Genomic DNA, 22,966 nt, shown 5'->3' with positions numbered 1-22,966 from the left:
TTCAGTCCCAATGGAAAACGAGCAGGACTATTCTACTGCACAAAAAGGGAGACTTCCACAACACTAGCAACTATTGCCCCATCTGCCTGTTTTCTGTCGTCTACAAGCTGTTCTCTCGAGTCATCCTGAATAAGATTGGCAGAACACTAGATGAGGTACAACCATGAGAGCAAGCTGTGTTCCTAAAAGGATTCAGCATGATTGACCATATCCACACGGTAACAAAGCTCATTGAGGTTTCTCAGGAGTTCAAGATGTCACTCTGTCTAATGTTCATTGATTTAAAGAAGGCCTTTGATTCTGTTGAGACTAAAGCAGTCAGTCTAGACAAACAGGGTGTTCAAACACAACACATGAGGATCCTTCATGAGCTGTACTACGGATTCACTACCAGAATCTCACCATTCTACAAGGAAGTGATCATCCATGTCAAGAGAGAGGTATGGCAGGGTGAAACAATTTCACTGAAACTCTTAAGTGCCATTCAGAGAACATCATGCGACGATGCGACGACTGGAATGGGAAGGAATGGGAGTGAAGATAGACAGTCGACAACTACACCATCTCCGCTTTGCTGATAACATTGTTCTAATAACACCAAACATTAGTCAAGTGGCGCAAATGCTGGCCGACTTCGACCATCAGTGTGGAAAGGTGGGACTACAGCTGAATCTCATGAAGACAATGTTTATGGGAATCGGTCTCGTCCTGACGATCCATTTGCTCTCAACAGAATGAACATCTTCAAATGCAACAGTTATGTGTTCCTAGGTCAAGAAGTCAACATGACGAATAACCTGGCACTGAGTTGTGCAGGAGGAAGGGAGAGGCTTGGAACGCCATCAAGAGAGTCAAAGAAATAGCTAAGAGGACAAAGAAACTCCACCTCTGGGCACATCTCTTTGATTCCGCTGTTCTTCCCGCATTAACATATTCTTCAGAGACCTGGACCCTAGGAAAACAGAGTGAGAACGCTATTTGGGTCTCCCAAAGAGAAATCAAAAGAGCTATACTTGGACTATCACATTTCACTCAAGAGAGAGAAAGAGTGCGGAGTCCGACCTCTGTTGATAATCAAGAATCAGAGATGCTGTCTCGTTTGCCAAAGCATTAAAAATCAGATGGGCTGGATATGTAGTGCGATTTGGAGATGAAAGCTGGACTAGAGCTTTTACCAACTGATTCCACAGGACATCAAAAGATCAAGTTGCCGCCCACCAACAAGATGGTGAGACTTCTTTGTCAAGACCCTGAATGATAGATTTGAGACTTTTCATGTTCCTGGAGTAAGCAGAAACCATTGGGCTACACTAGAACTCGACAGGGATGAATGGAGATGTTATTGGCACTGCTCAATCAAATCAATGTGTAATGAGATGTCAAGTGATCAAGTGAATTTTTCCAAACTTTAATCTGAGAGTAAGAGGGGACAATATTCTGCCATCTTCATAGTTTGACAGTCCCCGAATAAACATGTTTTTTCTCTCAATAACTCTTATCTCTCGAGTGCCTCTGAGCATGAGGGAATGAGACCTTGGCTTCAGTAACACCAACACCACAAAACAAAGACATACAAATAGAACAAAGCTCTCTTGCAGAGAAGTAAAGTTCAACTATATCACCCTATAAAAAAATATATGGATGATTCAGAGCCTGAGTCCCGAAGATAGCTGAATAAAATTTGTAAACTAATATGAATTTTAATATCATCCTGAACACTCTTTTTTTAGAATTTGATTTGTAAAAATATTTATAATATTTTTAAATTTTTATTAGTGAGACACCATGAAGTACAGTTGTAGACTTACAAAGTTTTGTGCTTGGGTTTCAATTATACAATGATCAAATGCCCATCCCTCCACCAGTGCCCATTTCCCACAACCACGGATCCCAGTATCCCTCCCACCCCCCATTCCCTCCATCCCACCCTGTTTCTGTGGCAGGGCATTCCCTTTTGTTCTCTCTCTCCTATTGGGTGTTGTGGTTTGCAAAAGAGGTAATGAATGGCTATCATGTTTGTTCTATAGTCTACTTTCAGCATGCTTCTCCCATCCTGGGAGGATCCTCCCAACACCCTTTATTTGGTGCTCCCTTCTCTATCTGAGCTCCCTTTTCCCCTAGGGTGTGTGGCTGATCTCCAAGCCATGGAGTAAACTTCCTGGTATTTATCTCGGCTATTCTTGGGTGTTAGTCTCCTATTTTGTTACTTTATGTTCCCCAGATGAATGCAATCTTTCTATGTCTATCCCTTTCTTTCTGAGTCATTTTGCTTAACATGATACATTCTATGTAGTACCACTTGTATGTAAATTATCCTGAACACTCTTTGGGAAGAAGACATATTTAATACTTGGGGCAATTAAACTTCTGAGGGAAAGAAGGAAGACAAGAGTCATCAATTTATTTTTTATTTAATTTAATTTTATAGATGTTCATAGGGTTGAGTTTCCCTCCCCCCAGTCCCCACAGTAGAGCCCCAGCAGCTGAGGACCTCCGGAGTCAGCCACGGCCATGCTGGGACCACTCTCCACACATCCAGACAAGCCTCATGCATGAAAGAACTGGCAGAGGTACCCAGGCATGCGGGTCCTTGGGCTGAGATCTCCAAGTCTGCTCGGATTGGAACGGAACCTTCTCCAACCAGACCCCCCACCATCTTCCAGTATGTAGGCGTCACACCCATCAGCTGTCCCCAGCACCAGGTTGGTCCCTTCAATGGCCAAGACGCAGAGACTATAAAACCCAGCTCCTGAAAGTGCTCAGTTGCATTTGTGGCTGCACGACATCTTATTATTTCATTTTTCCTTCGGAGAAACCGGCAGGCTACCAAAAGTATCCTGCCCTCACGGCAGAGTCTAGCAAACTTCCCGTGTCATATTCAATATGCCAAATACCAGTAACATTGATGGGTCTCATTCTCCTAACCCTGAGAGAGCATTGAAATTGCTCTTTTAAAATCTCAGGGCTAGGAAGAAGGAGCCGTTACTGGTGCCTGCTCGAGGCAATCGATGAACAACAGGACGATTGTGATCATGATCATGATGTTCACAATAATTTATTATAGTGCATATCCCAACACCAATCCCACCATCATAACAGCACCCCACCACCATCATTTTGAATTTTACCAACAAATTAAATAATTTGTTTTGTATGGTTTGTTATGAATAATATGTTAAAATGATCAAAGAGTTTCCTTAGAGGAAAATGTGTGAAGATTATTATATTTCAGCCTAGTATCTTTAAACCATTGTATAGGAGATGATTTACATGTTGTTATATGTTGAGCCTTTTGTGCTAATATTTATTTACTTATTTTTGAATAGAGATCAATTGCATTCTCCCTAAACCCCATCAAATGTGGTATGCTACTCTTGGTACATCAGTGGAATGGAGTTTGAAATCTTGTGTGGCTGTGACTGCAACCATATTCTACAGGATTCTAAAATTTCAAATAGGGTGATACAACTAGAGATGACTTTGGGATCTGGAAGCATCTCTGTAGCTTGTTGCTCTCTTCTGAGATTTATTTGTAAGTCTTTGGATCATAGCCATTAATGAACTTACATATAAGACAGTTTATATTACACAGAAGGCAGTCTTTGAGCATGGCCACCAGACTCTTGAAAAGACAGGGAAATGGGAGCAGATCGCCCATTTTTGACTCTGAAAGAGCCTGGAGATTTCAGTCACAAAAGCCACATACCTGAGGCTTGCAACAGATTCATTCTCATGCGTGAGGAACTCATCCTAATCCTGTGGATATCAACCTTGAGTATGATAGCCATTGGTATCTGGAGGTTTTTGGCTGCTAGGGCTCTATTGGAGCTGGTGCCCTGGAAATGAAGTTCAGCCTGAAGAGGTGTATGGAGACATCTATGCTGCTTGAGGCTCTCTTCTGAATTTATTTTTGAGTCTCCAGGGTCACCATCTTCTGAAAGAAAAAGTTAACTTGGTGTCTGTACACTTTGGTGGGCAGGGTGGAGTACGATCACAAATACCAGTACTCAGGAATTACTCCATGTTCAGGGGACCATGTGCAATTCTGGATAATGAACCGGGGTTGGTAATGTAACAGGAAAGTGCCTTAAACCCTATTCTGTCTCTCCCACCCCATGTTCTTACATTTTTGACTAAGGGGAAGACCCTTAAATAGTATCTCTAGTGTTTCAGAAGTTTTCTGTATTTGTTCGAATAACTAGGTAACATTAATAGTGGGTAAGAGGCCAAGCTTTAGAATTAATCTGAATCTAGTTAAAATTCTATCCTTGAAATTTAGCTGTTCCAAAATCAGGAAAGTATATAGTTAATGTGTTTATCATAAATAATTATACCTACTTAATAAAGTATGATCAGATGAGATCAGACGAGATCAGACGAGATCAGACGCTGGAGCGATAGCACAGCGGTAGGGCATTTGCCTTGCACGCAGCCAACATGGCCGACCCGAGTTCGATTCCTCTGCCCCTCTCGGAGAGCCCGGCAAACTACCGAGAGTGTCTTGCCCTCACGGCAGAGCCTGGCAAGCTCCCCGTGACGTATCCGATATGCCAGACACAGTAACACAAAGTCTCCAATGGAGACGTTACTGGGCCTGCTCGAGCAAATCGATGATCAACGGGAGGGCCTTTACTTTACTTTTACTTTAATAAAGTATGAAAGAACTAAACAAAATATTAATGGAAATATTTTTCTCAAAGTTTTTTCTAAAAGGAATACTTGAAGAAACAGTAGATATTTATCAGTTTCCAAGTGAGATATCAACCTGTAATTGATCTATTGCTAAATTATTCTCTTCTTTGATCTTAAATCCAGGAAATAAGAGCAGTATATTTAGTTCTGCTCCTAGGAAAAAAGACACAATAATCACTTTGATCACATGCTCATTTAGTTATTAATATGTATAATTAGTTATGCTTTCAGTTCTCCCCTTCTTTATGAAATTTTAGAACCAAGGTATAGGAGTGACCTTAAATGGACCTACTCCAAAGGTATAATACCGCTTTTACTTCTTTGTAAGATATATACTCTATCATTCTTGTAACCGTTAAAAATGCTATTTTAGTATTATAGCCAAATCTTTATATATAAATATTAATAAATATTTAAATGTATATATATCTGTCTCATATATACACATATATGTATGCATATCTCTCCAAATTACCATACTTTTCTAAATATTTGTTGAAATTTTAAATTATATAAATTGTAAAATAAAGATATTTAGAAGATCCATTTTTTAAAAGAATAGTTAAATTTATTATTTAGAAAAATTTCAAAATTTACTCCAACCACCAATAGAAAAAAAATTCTCTTTATAGCAAACGAAACCAGCTACTATAAGTACTCTTTTTTCCTTTTAAGGGAGACTTTCTTGGATATCTAGTGTCCTTTAAATGCCACACTTCCTACATGTACACTACTGATTGTCTCAGCAGGAAATATGTCAAACAACCTCTCAGCTGAGAAAGTAAGGCTGTCTTCCTGAGTCAATTACTGAAAACTCAATGTCAACAGAATACTGTATAAATTTGATCCAGATGCAATGACTCAAAATGTCTGTATTTAAGTTCCATAAATCAAGACTATAATTTCTTAAATGTTTTCTATGTTCTAAGTTATGTTTTTGAATATTTATATGATCTTAATGAGAGATATTACTATTTTCTCTAGAGTACATTTCTTTCCCCTCCCTCTAACTTTAACAATAATATATTAACTTCCAGTATATTAGAAATTGGGTCTTTGGAAGATGACTAAGAAGAGAATGCCCAGAAATGGGATTAGTTTTTTTTTTTCTTAAAGAGACTCGATAGAATCCCCTTGTCTCTTCCAGCATGTGACAACAAAACAGATTTAGCTAGAAATGAAAAAAAACACACATAATCTCCAAATCACTCAGTTGGTTGGCACCTTAGGTCTTAGAAATGAACCTCCAAATCTCTAAGATAAATTTCTGATTTTTATCATCCAGTAGATCTATGGTACTTTTGTAATAGCGGTCCAAAAGGCGAAAGACACCAGATTTTTAAAGATGAAGAAAGCATGGCCAGGATTAATATGAGATAGGAGTGGTTCTGCATTCTAACTTCTGAAATATTTCAGAAAATATTAAAAAGCTAGACAAATATAAAATTGGTGGATATATGTATCGATGAAAGAAGTCATGCGTTTGGAAAAAGGTCATAATGTGCTGAAAAAGATGGCACGTGTCAAAAGCACATGGGAGAATCTATGAAAGCAGAATTTATTATCTACCATTTTATATAATAAAAAGAACATTTGAAGATGCTCATAAAATATACCTTTCTTTCTTTTTTCTGCTTTTTGGGTCACACCTGGTGATGCACAGGGGTCACTCCTGGCTCTGCACTGAGGAACCACCCTTGGCGGTGCTCAGGAGACCTATATGGAATGCTGGGAGTCAAACCCGGTTTGGCCGCTTGCAAGGCAAACAGCCCACCCTCTGTACTATCACCCCAGCCCCTATCTTTATTTAATGCTCCAAAAGTTGGGAAGTAAATGAATGGTTTTAGCAAATGTTGACATTTGTATTAAATAATATAAAATACTAAAACTATTATTAATATAAATTAAATTTAAAATTTGTATTAAATTCCTCCATAATTCAGTAAGAAAAAACACAAAATCACTGCCTTTTTTCTTGACAAAAAAATAAAGAGGAAAATAACCTAATGTGTGTAAATTGTAAATAGATATACCAAGCTAATTTTAATAACTAACCAGAAATGAGTGATCCTCTATAAATTAGGTATTAGTAATAGAACATACACAAAGGCTCGTAACTGTAAAAGTAAAGTATTACAATAATCATTGTGATACAAATCTAGCTCTGGAGATATTAAAATTTGTTACATCTTATATCAAATTAAATATTAAAATAAGTGCCTTCTATTGATAAGCTCTCTAAGATTTAAAAGCTGTATCTAGGTCTATAATATTTATAGTAAAGGAGTACAATACATTATACATACAAACTGTCAAAGTGAGAAAATATTGAAGGATAGTCACCTTTAAATAATTTCCTATATAATCATTAAGATATGCTATATGTAGTCATCACATTTAGGAGAAGGTCCTATAAGGAAAAACGTGTTCATGGAACTTGTCTTGTACAAGAATCCTTGTAATTCTTGAGACTCGCAATGAGAGAATTACAGTATGTAGGTTGCTGGTAATTTATCTCAGCTAGAATCACTGAAAGTATATACACAGTATTAAAATTCTGGTATCTTGTTCCTGTGTCAGAAATGACAACGACAAAAGGGTAAAAAAAGACTCTATTTTCATGACAAAAACCATAGGGCCACACAAAATGGCTGAGTATGTCATCAAAATGAAGACAGGAAGAGCTTTTCTTTCTGAAATGTTTTCTTCACACTCTAGCTAAAATTAGTTGAAAATGTAATTCTAACTCTATTTGAAATATTTCCCCAAGTTTATATGGATAAAAATCTCTTTCTAGGCAAAGTGTGCCATGCACTTACCTAACTATACAATTTCTTACTTTCATGTCTAATTATCTGAGGTGATACAACTATAGCATTATTAATTCACCATATTCATTACAAGAAATCAGGACTTGCAAACTCAATCATAAAGATATCTATAACAGAACACTTGTTTTCTGAAATAGAGAAATGTATAAAATTCAATAGAACAAAATCAAAAGAAAAAACTGACTCAAGTATTGTCTTAAATTTTCTGTGGTCATAATAACATTATAATCAATACTACATTAGCTTGTCCTAGGTAAGATTTGCTTGCCTCAGATTTATATATGATGTTTCATATTTATACTCTTTAATGTTGCTAATATTTAAACAGTTGTAATTAACCTATCTTTATAAGCTTTGACTTAGTTTCATCAGACCATCTTGTCTAAATACAAGTTCATGATCACAATAATCCTCTTGTTCATCCATTTCCTCGAACAGGTACTAGTAACGTCTCCTTTGTCCTATTCCTTGAGATTTTAGAAAGTGCCATATTCAAGGCTCTTTTAGGGTCAGGAGAATGAGACCCATCATTGTTATGGGTATTTGGCATATTGAGTACGCCACGGGGAGTTTGCCAGACTCTGCCATTCAGTCAGGATGCTTTTGGTAGCCTTCCAAGTTCTACAGAGTAAGAACTAGACAATAAAATGTAGTTGGGTTTTAAGTCTCTGGGTCTTGGTCCTTGATGGGATTACCTGGCGCCAGGGACAGTTGGTGGGTGTGACGCCTACCTACTGGACGATGGGGGATCTGGGTGAAGGAGGCCCAGTCCCGATCCAAGCAGGCTTGGAGATCTCAGCCCTGGGATCTGCTAAGATCAAATACAAGTTAACAAAATTATTTTGTAAATTCAACCAGAAATGTAATGACTCAAATTTTGATTTCAACCTTTAATATGTGAATATATTTGTGTTCTTTCAAGCATGCTGAAAGTAGACTATAGACCAAACATGACTGCCACTCAATGCCTCTTGCAAAACACAGGACCCAAAAGAAGAGAGAGAGAACAAGGGGGAATGCCCTGCCACAGAGGTAGGGTGGAATGGGGGTTGGGAGGGATGCTGGGACCCGTGGTCTTGGAGGATGGGCGCTGGTAGAGGGATGGGTACTTGAAAATTGTATAACTGAAACCCAAGCACAAAAATTTGTAAGTCTATAACTGTACCTCATGGTGTTTCACTAATAAAAAAAAATTTTAAAGAAGAATTTAGAATTCTAAAAAAAAATTTATTGTACATGATTAGTCAATAAGTCAGTCTTACTAAAGCAAATTGTTGTCTATTTCTAAATATATAATCAAAACTGTTGCTTAAAAATGAATATAGTTAAATCCATTATCAAAAATCACCAAAGGGAAAGTTATTAACCATGAAAAAATGAGGGAATTTATTTATGTGCTCACATAAAATTTTTCTAAGCAATCTTATTTTATTTTATTTTATTTTATTTATTTATTTGTGTGTGTGTGTGTGTGTGTGTGTTTTGGTCCATGCTAAGGATTTACTCCTGGTTCTGTGGTCAGGGATCACTCCTGGCAAGGCTTTAGGTACCCTATGTGTTCCTGGAGAATCAAGCCTGTTTTGGCCGTGTACAAGCCAAGTGCTTTACCCACTATACCATCTCTCCATTCCACATACATATACGCATATATACTCTCAATTCAAATAAAGTAGAGGACATTATTTGCATCAATGTTCTAACACTGCTGAAATATTATATGAAAGGAGAAGAAAATATGCATGCATATATGTCTGAAAAAATCTTCTAAAATTAAGATTATTACTGGTATCAGGAGAAGTAACTGGATTAGAAAAAATAGAATAATTTTTAATATATTGCACATATTTACATATTTTATATATATATATGAATTTTTGCTAGGCAAAAACGTGAGAATTATGAAGTCCTCAATTATTTAAGCTCCATAGCACAATGGGTAGGGAATTTGCCTTGCATGCGGCTAACCCAGGTTCCATTTCTTCGTCCCTTTCAGAGAGCCTGGAAACTACTGAGAGTATTCCGTCTGCACAGCAGAGCCTGGCAAGCTCCCCGTGGTGTATTCGATATGCCAAATACAGTAACAACAAGTTTCACACTGGAGACATTACTGGTGCCCGCTCGAGCAAATTGATGAGCAATGGGAGGACAGTGCTACAGTGCTATACATTCTAAAGATAGGTTTTCAGGAATGAGCTTTGGTAAACTCTTTGAATACCTCTCAGTCTTTGGTAGAGACTGCTGAGACGAATAATTCTATATATTTGATTTATTGCATCAAATTCTAAATATTGTGTGTTTGTGTGTGTGTTTTAATGCCCGAGTTTTTAAATCCAGTTCTACTATATGTTTGACCAAATAAACAATGTGATTTATGGTGAACATGCTTTTCCTCTGGTGTAGTATGGGAAGATCAGAATCTGAATAAAGTGAGTCATGCAGAAATACATGCCAAGAAGACTAATACTAATGAAATACCAAGACCTGTTGAGCTTCTGAGTGGAAAACATGTCACACAGTCTAACATATTGCTGCTTGAAGAATTGAGCATATGATCTCCAGTTTTCACTGGAAAGAGATACCCACTAAAAGCTTGAGCATGACTTCTAGCATTGATTTTCTGACTTCTCCTTTTCTTAATTTGTTTCCTTTTACCGTGAAGTAGTTAACTAAAACTATAACAGGTATTATTTCCTTTAAGTCCTATCTGCCCTTTTAGAATATCATTAAGACTAATACTAGTTGGTGTGTGTTGGGGGCGAGGGGAGAGTACTGCATACTCCACAGGTTAAATAATTCATTTTAAGGTTAAAATTGCCCTTATCAGTGTCAAATCAATAGCAAATTGTTATTGAATTCCCAGTAAAACCATTTTTCTGTGCTAGAAGTTTTGAGGAATTCCAAAATAAAGCCCTCATCAAGTTTTTCCCCCCTGAAGGGAAAAAAGTAAGGAAAAAAATATGAGTTTACAAGGAAAAAAATCCCGGCTACATCCTATATAAAGTGCATCAGAGACTCTGAACATCTGGAATTTAAAAGATTACTATTGATGAGCCAGAGGAAGAGTCAACAGATTGAACATATATTTTGCATGCAGGAGGCAGGGGTTTGATCAATAGCATCGTATGTCACACAGATAATCAGAAGTATCCCACAAACCAAATGTTTATATATTATATATATTTGAAATATATATAGAAAAATTAGATATGAATTTCTTATTTAATAAAATAAAATAATTTATTTAATAAAATAAAAATATTAGAAAAAATACAAGTAGTATTTAATGAAAGCATATTTTTTTTCTTAGTGAATATCTACTAGACTCTGCTTTTGGTGCTATTGATTTATTTCAATTGTCTTTAAAGCATTTCAAAATAAAAGATTATCATCCTATTTTACAGATGAGAAAATGAGGCATATTTAACTTGAGACTAAATCAAAAAAGTGGAAGAGAAGTTATAACCAAAGATTCTTATTTTATATTTGCTTGTATTATGGCCACAGTACAATAATGATATATTATCCAAAATTTCAAGCTTTAAAAAGGAAGGAGTCTCAGGTTTAGAATGATTAAGTAGCACTACGGTAGGAAGAACCAAAAGCAAAATATAAACCCTTGCACTATTTCTCATGATCATTATCTTTCATTGTATTAAAGTGCCCAATGAAGTCAAGTAGAGTTCTGCCTGCACAGCAAAGCCTGGCAAGTTACCCGTGGCATATTTGATATGCCAAAAACAATAACAAGTCTCTCAGTGGAGACGTTACTGGTGCTCATTTGAGCAAATCGCTAAACAACAGGAGGACAGTGACAGTGACAGTGACAGTGAATATTATCAGTTATATACCACTTGACATTATTTCAAAAAATAAGATTATCTATAGCTTCACAAGCAGTAAATTTTTTTTTTAAATTTCTGATCTTAGCAAAATGTTTTAGTATTACTCAAATCTTTAAGCACAAACCAGTAGTGTAGAAAACATAAATATAAACTAAATTTTAAGTTAAATGAAAATATATACACATGGTCCTGCAGCAAATCTGGTATATGTGTATATCAAACAAAGAAAAACAATTGTATCATTGTTCAATTTTAACCAAAAACAAATGATGGCTTCTAGATCCATAGTTCTCAGATTTTGATTCTTTATCCCCCAAATATCCACTTATACTTGGAATATATTTGCATATAAGTCAAGAGTAAGCACAAAAATAGTAAAAATATTGCCAAATTCCATTAATAAGTATCGTATATATGGCAACATAATAGTCATTAATCTAGGTATTAATTTTCAAGCATTTTTCAAACCCCTTCGAGAATAAATGAAGCCTCATTTGATGACCCCCATCATTGCCTTATTATTGAAGACTCCAACAGAAATTTAGATTACTAACTAAATTAAATACATTAAAAGCTTATCTGAAACTCCAAATTATAGACTCTGAAGACTCCAAATGTCAGAAATACAAAGACAGCTATATTTAACTGATTTAAAAGAGAAAAACAACACAGCTGGAAATGTAGCATAAGACATAGTAATCAGAGTTATAAACTACATGCAGTATTCACTAAAATTGATCCAATAATTGGAGAAGCTTCAATTTAAAGACAACGTTCATTTATCATAATATACCACCATAATGAATGTATGACGGCTTTTAGTTTTAACTGGGAGGAATGAAAGCAATATTTCCATATTTTTATAAGCAATAATGTTATTCCTAAAGGTAAATCACATGCATAGATTCTTTAAAGAGGAGATATGTGAGATTATGATTCTTATAATAACAACTGCTACTGAGGGGACTGGTGACATGGTAGAGCAGATGGGGTGTTAGCCTTGCATGCAACCAACCTGTGTTTAGTCTCTAGCACTCCATATGATCGCAAAGCCCTGCCAGGAGTGATCTCTAGCACAGGAGTAAGCCCTGAACAATGCTGGGTGTAGTCCCCCAAAACAAAACAAACAGCAAGAGCAAAATGTTCCCACTGAGAAAATAATCAGATAGCCTTACTCTTTGAGCCATCAACACTTTTCAGGAACAGTCCTTGAATTTGGAATTACAAATCTCGTAGTTCAAGTCTATAGGATTCAGATAGTAACACATCCTAGAAGTTTATAGTGAGGAAGGACGGAAGGACGCATGGAAACTGAATTCAGGATGATATATAGCCTGCTTTGAATTATTTTGGGCCCATACCTGGCTGTGATCAGAGCTTTCTCCTGGCAATGCTTAGGGCACCCGTTGATTCCACTGAACAAACTAGGGATGGCCATGAGCAAAAACTACCTGTCCTCTACTTTGAATCTTATAACAAAATAAAAATAGACAAATACAGATTCCTTAAACTATGTAAAGTTTCCTTAAGATTCTTTAAATAGTTTGTTGATATTAATGAAATACCAACATTTGTGTCCATTTTTCTAATTTTCTCACAAAATGTAAGAAATAATTCTTAATTGGTTATAAAGAGAACTACTTTTTTCATAGCTATATTGCTATGAAATACATTACATTTCTCTGGTTGATGTATTCTTACAGGACACAATGTTGTAAATATATTGCTAAGAAACTGAGCACCAGGTTCAAAGAATGCATTTATTTTCTTTCAGGAAAACTAAATATAAAAGAGGCATTGTCATTATTATTATTAAAGTGTTTTTCAATACATAATAAAGAGTTTGGTATCTAAAACTTTCAGGCAGAGTGATTAAAATAAGCCATAATTAGTTTGTGATTTTAAAATCAGATACAAATAGCAATTAATTTGTATTTAGGATCTAAGACAGACTCAGAGTGGTCCTTCTGTTGCTGTCCAGAAACAACTAATGCTTTTTCATACATTATTTTAAGTTGCATTCTTATAAACGCAATTCTTATAAATTGTAGTTAGAGTATAAAGTTGGCATTTTAAAACCATAACTCAATTTACCCTCCCCACTAAACAGAATGACTTCTTCTTTGAATTCTTTTCTCTCATATTTTAAATACTATTTATTAAGCAAATACTTTGTTAGTACAGAAGTTAAGGTATTTACCTAGAAGGCTGTTGTTTATTTTAATTAACACCTCATTTTATGTGTACTCTAAATTATCTTGTTCATGTGCAATTTATCTTAATCTGAAGTGATTTAAATAAAGGTTTTAATAATTATTGGCTATTTTAGAAAACAAACAGAAAGTCAGTACTTTTTTTGGAGATTATTGAGTTAAGAAGGGTTTTTAACTCCTAATGTACAAATAAATTTTAAATGCTTATTTAGTCAAACAGGTTTAGCTAAAAATTTTTTATAAACCTAATAATTATACCTAAGTATAAATATCTGGGATATATTTAAAAACAAATTTATTATGTTTTTAAGCCTTAACATTTAATGAAAACAAGTCAGGCAGATGATACATAGCATTTTAATGTGTAAAAATTAAAAATTTTAGTGGGAGGTATTCTTAATGAAAGCTGCTGTTTTGATTTTTATACTGATGACTGCTGGCAGAAATTTCTGCAGAATTTCTCATCATCATTTCCTACTGTCTTTTTTGTTGACAAGCATGTTTTCTAACAAACCTTGCTTGGCATTACATTGTGGAAACAACTATATTCAAAGATGTCATACAAAAAAGCACATATACTAGTAAAGAAAGAATTATAAATCCACTAAATTAAGGAGATATATTAGTTGGGGATTCAACATTTGATTAAAGTGGAAAACAAACAGGTTTCCTTTACATTTATTTAGAATATATTATGTAAAGAATTGTTTAAATCTTTACTCTTGTTCATTACTTTTCTTTGACATTTGAACCATATTAACTAATTTAGAATGGGTGATATTCCAAACCAATTTAGCTTTGAAATCTTCATGAAAAGTTAGCTTCTTGTACAAAGTTCAAATGATCCAATTCCCAGATTTAGATGTTATTAGACTTGTTCTATTTCCTAATCTACAGAATGGGGATAGAAATAGTCTCTATTATCAATGTATCTATCTATCTATCTATCTATCTATCTATCTATCTATCTATCTATCTACCTACCTATCTAGATTGTTCAGTGTATCACTGTATGACTGACATCCCCTTGTTCATCAATTTGCTAGAGAGGGCGCCAGTAATGTCTCCATTCATCCCAGTCCTGAGATTTTAGCAGCCTCTCTTTACTCCTCCTTCCCAACAGTGCCACAGTGGAGGCTCTTTCATGGTCAGGGGAATGATACCCATTATTTTTAGTGTTTTTGGCATATCGAATATGCCATGGGAGATTTCCAGGCTCTGCTGTGCGGGAAGGACCCTCTCAGTAGCTTGCCGGGTTCTCAGAGAGGGATATCTAGACTATAAGAGGTCTGGGAGCTTTGTTTTATAGTCTCAGGATCTTGGCAGTTGATGGGATTACATGGCGCTAGGGTCAGTTTGTGGGTGTGACTGCCAAACTACTAGAAAATGGGGGATCTGGGTGGAGGAGGCCCAGTTCTGATCTGAGCAGGTTTGGCGATCTCAGCCCCAGGTCCCGCACACCTGAATTCCTTTGCTGGTTCCTTCATGTGTGAGGATCCTTCAAGCATGTGGAAAGTGGGCTTGAGCATGACTGTGGTTGGATTCTAGAGGTCAGCTGCCAGGCTCTGCTCAGGGAGGGGAAGGAAACTTAACCTGCCCCCCTCCGAGGGGTCTTGTGAAGACAGCCAGGTGTGGGGGCAGGAGACTCTGCGTGGTTCTATTCAAGGAGCTTTGTTTTATAGATAGATTGTTATGCATGTTAAATTATAAAAGGTATACTCCAATATCTAATAAATAGAAATCAAATCAATGAATATTAATATTGCTTTTAACATGATGAGTTTAATTACATATTTATTTACATGGCCCTTAGCAGCATAATTAGATGCAAAGGTGAATACGAAGTAGTAGCATGTAATCAATGTACATACACATGTTCAACTTTAGCATCACTCCTAATCATGCTACTCCTGTCCAACCTCTTATACATATCTCTGCCCTCAGTTCCTGCATTCACTGTAGATCCTTGCCCTGAGATCTAGTCAGCTTCCCTGTTTCTTAAGAATGTCTGCACCCACATGTCAGGTGGTATACTGCTACCTAAATTAATTTTTTGATTGTTACTTACTCTGTCGAGATTACATTTTTTTATTGAATCACCCTGAGTTACAGTTGAAAAGATTTCATGTTTGAGTTTCAATCATTGAACATCCATCCCTCCACCAATGTACATTTTCCACTACCAACGTCCCCAGTACCCTTCCGCCTAGTCCCATCCCAGCCCTCCTCTTTCCTCCATGACAGACAACTTCCCTCTTACTTTCTCTCTACTTATGAGTATTGTTATTTGCAATATAAATACTGAGAGGCCGTTATATTTGATTCTTCATCTACTTTCAGCACACATCTCCAATCCCAAGCGATCCCTCCAATCATCATTGACTTAGTGATTTCTTCTCTATCCCAGCTGCCTTCTCCCCCATCACATAAGGCAGGCTTCCAAATGTGGAGCAATCTTCCTGGCCCTTGTCTCTACTGTCCTTGGGCATTAGTCTCATAATATAACATTTTATATTCCATGAATGAGTGCAGTCATTCTAAGTCTGCCCCTTTCTTTCTGACTCATTTTACTCAGCATGATACTTCCATGGCCATCCATGTATAAGCAAATTTCATGACTTCATTTTCCTAACAACTGCAACTGCATAGTATTCCATTATGTAGTTGTTTCAAAATTTCTTTAACTCTTCCAGGGCACTTGGGTTGTTTCCAGATTTTGGCTATTGTGAACAGTGCCACAATGAACATACAGGTGCAGATGTCATTTATCACCCCGTAACGCAGGGTGATTCAATAAAAAAATGTAATCTCGACAGAGTAAGTGACAATCAAAAAATTAATTTAGGTAGCAGTATACCACCTGACATGTGGGTGCAGACATTCTTAAGGAACAGGGAAGCTGACTAGATCTCAGAACTTTTTTGCATCCTCAGGATATATTCCCAGAAATGGCATGCTGGGTAAATGGGGGCTCAATTTCTAGTTTTTTAAGAAATTCCCATATTGTTTTCCAAAAAGGCTGGATGAGTCAGCATTCCCACCAACAATGAAAGAGAGTCCCTTACTCTCCACATCTGCACTAGCACTGGTTGTTCTTGTTCTTTTTGATATGTGACTGTCTCTGTGTTTTAAGTTGATATCTCATTATTGTTTTGATTTTCATCTCCCTGAGAATTAGAGGTGTAAAGCACTTTTTCATGTGCCTTTTGTCCATTTATATTTCTTTTTTGAAGCAGCTTCTGTTCACTTCTTCCCATTTTTGGAGGTTATTTTCTTGTACCATTCTACTAACATCTTTTATATCCTGGATATTAACCACTTATTGATGGGTATTGGGTAAATATTTTTTCCCATTCCTTGCTCTCTCACTGTATTTTGGTCACTGTTTCTTTTGAGGTGCAGAAGCTTCTTAGTTGAAAGTAATCCCATTTGTTTATTTGTTTGTTTCCACCTGACTGTGTTGACCTTAAATTTTTTCTCTACAAATAACCCATTTTATTTATTTATCTGTGTGTGTGTGTGTGTGTGTGTGTGTGTGTGGTGGGAGGTATATTTGTTTTATTTTTGACTGGAAGCTATTTGTTACTTTTTTCTGGGCATAAACATATTAAATCTTATTCTCTCACTCTCCTTGAAATTCAGGGCCTACTAGGGACTCACTCAGGGCCTCTCGTATTCCCACTAACCTTCAAAATCTGTTATACAGAAAATAATCTCTATATTCTTTAGTTTGGAGCGATAGCACAGCGGTAGGGCGTTCGCCTTACAAGTGGCCAACATGGCCGACCCGAGTTTGATTCCTTCGCCCCTCTCGGAGAGCCTGGCAAGCTACCGAGAGTATTCAATATGCCAAACACAGTAACAACAAAGTCTCCAATGGAGATGTTACTGGGCCCACTCGAGGAAATCGACGATCAACGGGAGGGCCTTTACTTACTTTACTTATATTCTTTAGTTTATTAACTCTTTAATATCTCTTCATCTTTACTTAAACAATGCAAGCTTTAATAAAGTTTTTATTTGTCTACTTCGTAACTATAATTTTCCCAGTGAAATATCAGTATGATAGTCATAGTCTGTATTTTAATTTCTATTTAAGTTCTACATGATTCCAGTTCATGAAGTCTATATATTTGCTATACTTATTCTAATTTTCACATATGAACTATATAAGAGCCCTTACAAAGGTAAGGCTCTGGAGCAATAGCACAGCGGGTAGGGCGTCTGCCTTGCACGCAGCCAACATGGCCGACCCGGGTTCGATTCCTCTGCCCCTCTCAGAGAGCCCGGCAAGCTACCAAGAGTATTCGATATGCCAGACACAGTAACAACAAAGTCTCCAATGGAGACGTTACTGGGCCTGCTCGAGCAAATCGATGATCAACGGGAGGGCCTTTACTTTACTTTACTTTGCTTTACAAAGGTAAATTTTGGTAAGTCTAGGTGTTTGGGAATATATAGACAGCTTTAACTTAATTTTAAGTTTTAATACTGTACCTTCATGGCTATTATATAATTGCTCGATTTCTGTGTTCACGCTTTACATAATTTAATATGATATGCCAGAGCAATAGCATAGCAGATAAGGTATTTGTCTTGCATGAGGCTCACCTGGGTTCGATTCCTCAGCCCCACCCTAAGAGCATCCAAGCGTATACTACCGAGAGTATCCCGCCCTCATGGCAAAGCCTGGCAAGCTCCCTGTGGCATATTCAATATGCCAAAAGCAATAACAACAAGACTCTCAAAATGAAGACGTTATTGGCGCCCACTCGAGAAAATCAATGAACAACGAGAAAACAGTGATAATATGATACTTATTATGAAATTCTGTGAAAGTTTTATACTACTGCCAAGAGAAAAAAATAAATTTTCATTGAATCTTAGTTTTATTAATAGCCCAACCAGAGTTGCAGCTAAATTAAATAAACAGACACACAGATGAAGGTTTATTCTCATATCATTGATAATACAAACATAACAAGGACAAAACACACCTCCCTCTGTGTGAAAATGATCCAGTCCAGATTATTTGTAGTCTGTGATTTGATAGTTGAGTCCAGACTAGACTTAAAATATTCCCAGCTTTCCTTTGGTCCAAAATCTTTTGGCATCAAACAAAATGGAGGTATAATCCCCTGTGGATAACTAAGAAAACTTCTTAGTTAAGAAATTCAGGGCATGTCTTTAAATGTTTCTATATAGAGGAAATTAATGTCAGGCAATGATCAGTACAAAATGCATGACAACTATAAGCAGAACCTCTTGATCTATTGTTTTGTACACTGGGGACTTGGTCATTTAATAGTAAGAATGCACGATTTGGACCATGCATTTTCAGATTAGATTAGCACTCAGTCCCTCTGATGTCACATTGACTATACTGAACCATCTTTTTGTCACCCTTAGTAGTATGACGCTTTCAATGTCACTATTTTGGAAGTTTTAGGAAAGTAGCAAGTATAATTTATATGGATTCATGCTGATAGTCACATAGAAGATTTATCATAGTTACCATTTCATTATATATTTTAGAGGTATTTTTAAAGAACATAATACTTAATGACAATCCAAGCATTTCTAAATACTTCTGTGGGAGTAGTGGATTATATTTATCAATTCAATTTGGATACTATATGCTAAAAATGCACAAGTAATTTAGTGTACTTGATATAGTTCCAAAATATTATTCTAGATGAAAATTGCATTATTCATTAAGATTCTTGGAGTTATATTTATATAAAACCAAACACTACAGGAATGGAGGCTAAGATTATACAATCTTCTATTCCTGGAGACAGTGAATATATGAAAATGTGAGGCACTAATCTCTTTTATTGTTATGTTAATGCAAAATATTTGCATCTTTGGTATTCTTAATAGCAGTACATGTGTAGATTTTTAAAAGTGGTCCTCCTGTGTATTCAAATGGATTAGTGTTGTCTGTCACCTTAGCACTATGAGTGAAACTTTATGGTCCAATGAATTGGTTGTGTATGAGATTACCATGTAACTTGTTCATATTTCCTCAGAAGTAATGTGCTCCTAAAAACTGAACCAGGATTTAAAAAAAACAACTTGTTTTAAGATCCACAAGTTTCTAATCAAGTATCCTTTGAAAAATTATGATCCTTAGAGGCTCACATTCCATTTATAAATTAGAAAAGAAATATTTGCTTTATTTTTCTCCTCTGGTAAAGTTGTTTTGAGCAAATAAGAGTAATATATAAAAGTATTTCATCAAAGTTGTGAAGCTGAACCAGAATGTAACTTCTTGAAAGTTGTTAGATTTTGGTTAGAAAATGTTATATTCTGTATATTGATCAAATATATCACATCCAATCTTGTAAACTAATATACATTTCTAAATATCATCTTCAGTCAATCTTGTTACCAATGCTGGCTGAAATACTTCATTCAACCCTCTAAGACTGGAATGCCTAGGGTTATAATTCCAGTATTAGTCATAGCAACTTGTGGTAGTCTGATTGTAGATAACTCTAGGTGCAAGTCTAGGGTTAATTCTATTTTATTCATTAATATGTCTCAAAGCCCCTAGCTCATATAACTATTCAAAACACAATAATTGCTAAGTGGATAAAGTATCCCCTATACACATATAATACTAAAAACATTTGAATATAAGGGAGAAATTCTAAACCAGTCAAGGCTTACTCTTTTTTAATTTAAAAAGGATTTTAGGGCCAGAGATACCACAGATGAGATAGGGCATTTTTCTTGCATGTATTCAATCAAAATTAAATCACTGGCACCACATAAAGTGTACCTTCCCCTGAGTAGTGCCAGTAGTGATCCCTGAGTACCAAAGTCAGAAGTAAGCACCAAGCACAGCTGCTGATATGATTCAATTAGCTATATTTTATATCAACTCTATATGAGATAGTATTTTTTTCTCTCTCTGATCACCCCTCAATCATTTTAATTCTGTGATCATTGTTCACTGAATTATTTTCTACAAATGGCAAAATTTTCATCTTTTCATAGATAAATAATATTCCATTCTAGAAATAGGGCTAAAGCAATAACACAGTGGGTAGGGCGTTTGTCTTGCACGTGGCCAACTGGGCCGACCCCTGTTTGATTCTTCTGTCCCTCTAGGAGAGCCTGACAAGCTACCAAGAGTATCCCGCCCACACAGCAAAGCCTGGCAAGCTACCCGTGATGTATTTGATATGCCTAACACAGTACCAACAAGTCTCACAATGTTACTGGGCACACTTGAGCAAATCAATGAACAATGTGAGGACAGTGCTACAATACTACAGAAATACATATATTGTGGCATTTCAAAAAAATATGCTCATTAATTTGTTCTCATCATCTCTTTTCTTCTCATTGTAAACTATTATATATTATCTACCTGCTAAACTTGTGGGTTGCAAGCCTATAAGTGGTTGTATAACAATGTCACAAAAAAATTGTAAGATGTATAAACCGTGTAATAAATACAAAGCATTTCTGGAAGTACTATCTTTTTTTATTTTTTAGGTGAAAGAAGGTTGAAAAAGTGTTGTAAGTGGACAAAGTTCAAGAATTCTGGATAACTTATACTTTGGGGAAATGACAGTAGACTCTTCTCTTTTCTAAAGCTCACCTTGGTACAGAGAGAATTCATATCTCAGGACTTAAGAATACACTCAGTGTTTCTAGGGGGGAGAAAAGTGGAAAAGTTTCTCTATCATGCCTTTTCCATAATATCTTTGCTTAGGTTATTTTGTAGGTTTCTATATTGTACAAAAAAAAAATAAAAAGATAAAGTTAATATCTAGGTGTATCTAATGTTCTCATTGTGTAATTCTAGTTTTTTTTTTTTAGAGAAAATCAAGTTACCAGAAAATCAAATTTGCACCTAAATGTTATTGTTGTTAATGCAAATAATATTATTTTTAATTTAAAATTCCATTTTTGTTTGACTTATAAACCATACCCTATCTTAAATAATAAAATATAAAATATTTATATATCTTAAATAAAGTCTCCTGCCCCCGCACCTGACTGTCCTCACCAGGGCCCCTTGGATGGGGAGGGATGAGTTTCTCTCCCCCCACCCGGCCCCGAGCAGAGCCCCAGCAGCTGAGGACCTCTGGAACCAGCCACGGCCATGCTGGGACTACTCTCCACACATCCGGACAGGCCTCATGCATGAAAGAACTGGCAGAGGAACCCAGGCATGTGGGTCCCGGGGCTGAGGTCTCCAAGCCTACTTGGATTGGGACTGGGCCTTCTCCACCCAGACCCCCCATCTTCCAGTATGTAGGCATCACACCCATCAGCCGCCGCCAGTGCCAGGTTGGTCTCATCAATGGCCAAGACGCAGAGAATATAAAACCCAGCTCCCGGAGGCGTGCGGATGCATTTGCAGTTGTGCGACATCTTATTATCTTATTTTTTCCTTTGGAGAAACTAGCAGGCTACCAAAAGTATCCTGCCCGCACGCAGAGTCTGGCAAACTTCCCGTGTCATACTCAATATGCCAAATACCAGTAACAATGATGGGTCTCATTCTCCTAATCCTAAAAGAGCATTGAAATGGCTCTTTTAAAATCTCAGGGCTAGAAAGAAGGAGACGTTACCGGTGCCTGCTCGAGAAAATCGGCAAACAACAGGATGATCGTGATCGTGATTGTGAAATGATAAAATATTGGCAAAAATGAAACAAAAAAATTATGTAACTTGGTTTTATCATTTAACAGAACTAGATGAAGGTATTACAAGTAAACTACACAGCAAGACCAGATATTAAAATAAATGCAAGTAGCCTCAAAAAATATTAACAAATAAAACAATGTCCCACAACCAATTGGAATTTACCCCAGGTAAACAAAACTGATTCAAATATCAAACATCAATTATTGAAGTCTCTCATATCAAGAGACTAAAAAGAAAACTATCATGTCAATCAACACAAAAATCATTTGAGAGAACCAATATTCACATTTTAAAAACTCATTGTACTAGGAATGGAGGGAAATTTATTCAGCTTAATTAGCATTACATACAAAAATATATTGATATAACATCATATTTAGTAGTGAGAAAATCAAAAGTTTACTCACTAAGACCAGGTAAGAAGTTCCTCTCAGGAATTCTTTCAACGTTGTACAAGATATTCTACGTAATACAGTAAGATAATAAAAGATAATAAAGGGTCAATGAATAGAGCAGGAAGAAATGAAACTGCATACTCATCAAAAACATGACAATTTATGGAGAAAGAAATAACACTGCTCTTGGAAGTTAAAAGCAGTTATAAGAAGGTTGCAGGATAAAGGTTAAAAAGTAAAAATCACTGACATCCCTTTGCATCAACAACAACAACAAATGGAATTTTAAATTAAAAATAATATTATTTTCATTAACAACAGTA

Source organism: Sorex fumeus, unplaced genomic scaffold (assembly GCF_029834395.1).
Source record: "Sorex fumeus unplaced genomic scaffold, SorFum_2.1 ptg000008l, whole genome shotgun sequence".
NCBI classification, from domain to species: Eukaryota; Metazoa; Chordata; class Mammalia; order Eulipotyphla; family Soricidae; genus Sorex; species Sorex fumeus.
Note: the sequence above shows the minus strand (reverse complement) of the source record.